The sequence below is a fragment of the Clupea harengus genome, chromosome 4 (assembly GCF_900700415.2).
Source record: "Clupea harengus chromosome 4, Ch_v2.0.2, whole genome shotgun sequence".
NCBI classification, from domain to species: Eukaryota; Metazoa; Chordata; class Actinopteri; order Clupeiformes; family Clupeidae; genus Clupea; species Clupea harengus.
In genome coordinates this window covers 32147315-32152624 of record NC_045155.1, presented here as the reverse complement: position 1 = coordinate 32152624, position 5310 = coordinate 32147315, and positions in this window count along the sequence as shown.

Sequence of the window (5310 nt, the reverse complement as noted above, 5' to 3'; positions counted from 1 at the left end):
TGTGTGTGTGTGTGTGTGTGTGTGTGTGTGTGTGTGTGTCTCTCTCTCAGGACGAAGCCTTTGCTCTGTGGATTGAGCAGTGGGCGAAGCTGTACGAGGAAGAGTCTCCGTCTCGTATGATCATCCAGTACATCCATGACAACTACTTCCTGGTCAACCTAGTGGATAACGACTTCCCATTGGACAATTGCCTGTGGCAGGTCATCGACGACATGTTCGAGATTCTGGACGCACCCCCCGAGACGCTACAAAGCGACTGAGGGGGCTGGGCTTCACACACCAGGCGCCATGGCAACCCCTATCCCCCATACTGCCCCGAAGTGGGTGGTTTGGACCAGGTTATGGATTTGATTGGTTGACAGGGACAGTCATGGCCCGGTTTTCTCAGGCTGTGATTGGCCAGCTGAGTGCAAGTGGTTGTGACTCCACATCCACTTCACTGCCCGCTTCATTAGCTACACGCTAAAGCTACCCAATGCTGCTACCCAGGAAAGAAAGACTGGGACCCGTTCTCTTTTCTCTACATCAACATACTCTCCTGTCCACTTCCTGTCCAGAACGAGCAGAGATTCACACACAGATGGATGGGCAGGAGTAGTAGTGGCTGCACTAGATCCGGCTCTTGACGTCACGTGTGTGTGTGTGTGTGTGTGTGTGTGGGGATTAGGGCAAGGAGACCGAAAGGCAGGTAGTTCAGCCAAACCAGTTTGCTGCTAAATGCTACTGGGACTAAGTCCTTCATTTCGATGCCAAAGTGACCAGATGAATGAGTCCTCTGAGAGGACGGAGGGGACACGGGGAGAGAGGGGACATGGGGACAGGGCAAGACGATCCTGTTGCAGGACCCTCAGCAGAGGACAGGTCAACCCCCAGCTGTGTTAGTAAACAGTGTTTACTCTAGTCAAAACATTATTGGCCTTCCCGCTTGTTTTTATGTTTACCCGTTGGACACGCAGGTCGAGGGGCAACAACGTGGTGGAAATATCACGTTTCTGAAATGAAACTCACTTGAAAATGAAAGCATTAAAAAAAACAAAAAAAGATTGTAGAAACAGGTTTATGACACAATGTGACTGCGCGTCTGCCTTCTTCGGCTAACGTAGGACTAGAATAGACACGCACTGCCCAGAAAGCTCATATGATGAAAGGGTAGGTGTTTTGGATATAACTGTGAGACACATACAGTGTGTTAACTGTAAGATGTGGCCTTTTAAAGACACTCACCAGTGGCCTCAGATGAGATGCTCTTGAGAGAACATGGTGTGAGCTGCAAGGACTTATTTCTGCTCTTACTTATTTTTTTAGCTGTGTTTTTTATATTTATGATTTTAAGTTAGGAGGGTATGCGGATGTAAAAACATACATATACACATGTTTTGTGCTGTCAGTATATGCCTTATTAAATGAACCATGACTTCATAGTGTGTATATGATATATATATATATTTTAATGTTGTGTGCTGTCAGCATATGTCCTAATAAACAAACCATGACTTCCTTGAACCAGGGTGACATTTATCCTTTATTTAGTGTGTGTGTGTGTGTGTGTTTGTTTGTTCAGTGTTGTGCCAGTCCTGATGACACATGTGCCAGAGTCCACCAGGCCACTTTGGCATTGTTTGTACACAGTGTCGTCATCATCATCATCATCATCATCATCATCTCCCCTTGTCCTGGCACTGCCGGGTAGGTTGGCCTTCATCGCTGCATGGGTGGTGTGGTGTGGTGTGGTACGGTACGTTTGGCAGTGGACAGATGGACAGACAGCACCCCTAAGCATGGTGTTCAGAGTGGAGCGTACATGAGAGGTGTGTGTGTTTGTCCGTGACCGTGAGAAAGGTGTGTGTCTGTGACTGAGAGAGAAGTGTGTGCATGTACATGAAGTGTTTGACCGTGAAAGAGGTCTGTGACTGACTGTGTGTGTCCGTGAGAGGAGCAAACGCGCTACTCAATCAACCCCTCCCCCCACACTCTCACACAAAACACACACACATTTTAAACACTTCTCCACTGCCCTGCTGAACCCTACTGTAAGAACATGACACCATTTGGCCCAGCTCCAACTACTACAGCCAATGGGCTTGTGTGTGAGCGCACACATATATATGTGTGTGTGTGTGTGTGTGAGTGTGTGTGGCAGCAATATGTGCATGGGGGGAGGGGAGCTGTAGAAGAGTGCCAGAGCACTAAGACCTCTCCCTTTCGTGGAAATGCTAACCTCCATTAGCCTCGGTCTAAGTTCCCTTTAGAGGACTACAGATCAAGGGAATGTTCCGTGTGTGTGTGTGTGTGTGTGTGTGTGTGTGCGCGCGTGTGTGTGTGTGTGTCTGTCTGGCGTGGTCTTTGTGTCTATATGGAGAGATGATCCCAGTGGATATATGTGACTCTTCTGCTAGTCCTTGAGGTAGTTTCCTTACGAGGACTAGAGGCTGAAGGTGTATCCCTTACATCCGTGCATGTGTGCATGGTCATGGGGAACTTGTGTGTGTGTGAGTGTGTGTGTGTGTGTGTGTGTGTGTGTGTGTGTGTGTGTGTGTGTGTGTGTGTGTTAGGGGCACGCGTTTTCTCTCCTATTGCCTAGGACAGGTTGTGTGTGTGTTAGGGCCAGGGTTAAGGGCACGCGTTTCCTCTCCTATTGCCTAGGACAGGTTGTGTGTGTGTGTGCGTGCGCAGTTCTATCGACGGTGGTTGTGCGCCAGTGTTAGGGCACGTGTTTCCTCTCCTATTGCCTAGGACAGGTTGTGTGTGTGTGTGTGTGTGTGTGTGTGTGTGTGTGTGTGTGTGTGCGTGCGCAGTTCTATCGACGGTGGTTGTGCGCCAGGGTTAGGGCACGTGTTTCCTCTCCTATTGTCTAGGTTGTGTGTGAGTGAGTAGGGGGAGAGTGTGTGTTTCTGTGTGTGTGTGTGAGTAGGGGGAGAGTGTGTTTCTGGGTCCCTCCTCTGTAACAGTGAACTGAGACTGGTCATCATCACTGCTGCCCCTGCTGTTCCCCTACATCAGTGCTCTCCGTCATGCAGTCCCAGCATGCATCAGTGCTCTCTGTCATGCAGTCCCAGCATGCATCAGTGCTCTCTGGTCATGCAGTCCCAGCATGCATCAGTGCTCTCTGTCATGCAGTCCCAGCATTCATCAGTGCTCTCTGGTCATGCAGTCCCAGCATGCATCAGTGCTCTCTGTCATGCAGTCCCAGCATGCATCAGTGCTCTCTGGTCATGCAGTCCCAGCATGCATCAGTGCTCTCTGTCATGCAGTCCCAGCATGCATCAGTGCTCTTTGGTCAGGCAGTCCCAGCATGCATCAGTGCTCTCTGGTCATGCAGTCCCAGCATGCATCAGTGCTCTGACACTGACCTTCAGTGCCTGGTGTGTCGTGTCTGCGGGGGCTGATTACAGTGATGATAAGGTGCTTCGAGGAATACTAAGTACTTTCCCTGGAAGTCAATCATTAAGACATAAGGTGCTGTGGTGGCCAATCCGTTTCAATAATCGATCAATAACACACACATAAACACAGAGAGAGAGAGAGGAGAGAGAGAGAGAGAGAGAGAGAGAGAGAGAGAGAGAGAGAGAGAGAGAGAGGAATTCAATGTTCTCAATGGATGGAAGGAGATTTTCTCACTTATTCAAAACCAGAGGCAGTTCACTTCTTTGCTCATACAAGTTTACTGACATCCTAGTAGGTTACACTCTGTCAACTACTTACAGTATCCCTCTTGGCAACTCAGGGAGTGACATGTCAGCCACGTTGTCATGGAGATTTATGGGTCTGTTGAGGTGGGGTGGGGGGTGGGGTCTGCTGGGGAGTGTTAATAGGGTGAGGGTGGTAGAGGAACCTTGTAGGAGGTGTTGAGTTACATAAGAAACCCTCTGTCTGTGACAGACGTGCAGGCAGGATACCCCACCTTACATAAGCACTGCTGGCGAACCCAGCGACCTCTCAGAGGTCTATACACTCTGCACTCGAGTGAGATTTACAGTTAGTCACACACACGCACGCACACACACACACGTATCTTAAAAAAAACTTGCACACAGTGCACAGAAAGTCTCAATGATCCTCGAGAAGTGACTGCTGTGACTAAGAGAGCAGCTGACCACGCAATGATCCAGCCCTGATCCCGCACAGATTTAGCATGGGTGTGGCCCTGGTTTGGCATGGGTGTGGCCCTGGTTTGGCGTGGATGTGGCCCTGGTTTGGCACAGGTCTGTTCCAGAGTCAGCTCTCCTCTCAGTCCATTAGTGACTGGGGTTTGAGAGTTCTTGTGTGATTGTCCTCTTCCTAGTAACTTGCCGTTCTCTTGTGACTATACCGTACAGGGCATGTTCTAGAAGGTTCTATAAATCTGAGTGTCTTGTTATGGCCAAAGAGGAGTTTCCTCCTGTAGCAGGTAGTTCCCTGGGTTGTGTGTCATCTGCAAGTGCACAGCTGCCACATGCGTCTGGATGGGTATTAATAGTCAGAAGATTTCTCTGGGAAAGAGTGGGGCAACGAAGACACCAGCTGGGTCTAGGAGGGGATCCAGTTCTAAGACTGAGAGATCAGGTCCAGTTCTAAGAGCGAGAGACCAGGTCCAGTTCTAAGAGCAAGATCAGGTCCAGTTCTAAGAGCAAGATCAGGTCCAGTTCTAAGACTGAGAGATCAGGTCCAGTTCTAAGACTGAGAGATCAGGTCCAGTTCTAAGAGCGAGAGACCAGGTCCAGTTCTAAGAGCAAGATCAGGTCCAGTTCTAAGAGCAAGATCAGGTCCAGTTCTAAGACTGAGAGATCAGGCCCAGTTCTAAGAGCGAGAGACCAGGTCCAGTTCTAAGAACGAGAGGAATGGACCCCGACAGTATTGCCTCTTGGGGGCCTTTAGTCCTGATCTGGCCCACATCAAGCACAGTACTGGCCCACATCAAGCACAGTGCTGGCCCACACCAGGCGCAGTGCTGGCCCACACCAGGCGCAGTGCTGGCCCACATCAAGCACAGTACTGGCCCACGTCAGGCGCAGTGCTGGCCTGGATCACTGGATCATACCCAGTGCTGTTATATTGAGCTGCTCCCTGGAGAAAAAAAGAGCAGTCCTGTGTGTTTGCTCAGTAGGGGAGGATGTTTATCAGCCGTGTGTTTGATGTGTGTGAGACGTGGGGGAGAGGTTCGTGATGACTGCGCTGGTCAGGTAAAGGGAACACGTGTTTGAGGGGGCAAAGGTCACAGGCATGCTCCCGCGTGTACGTGGAGAGTGAGTATGCAGAGCACTGCAAGGAAAGTCCCTCTGACAGAGCCACACAGAGGTCAGGATAAAAGGTTGCATCAACAGTGGTGACTAG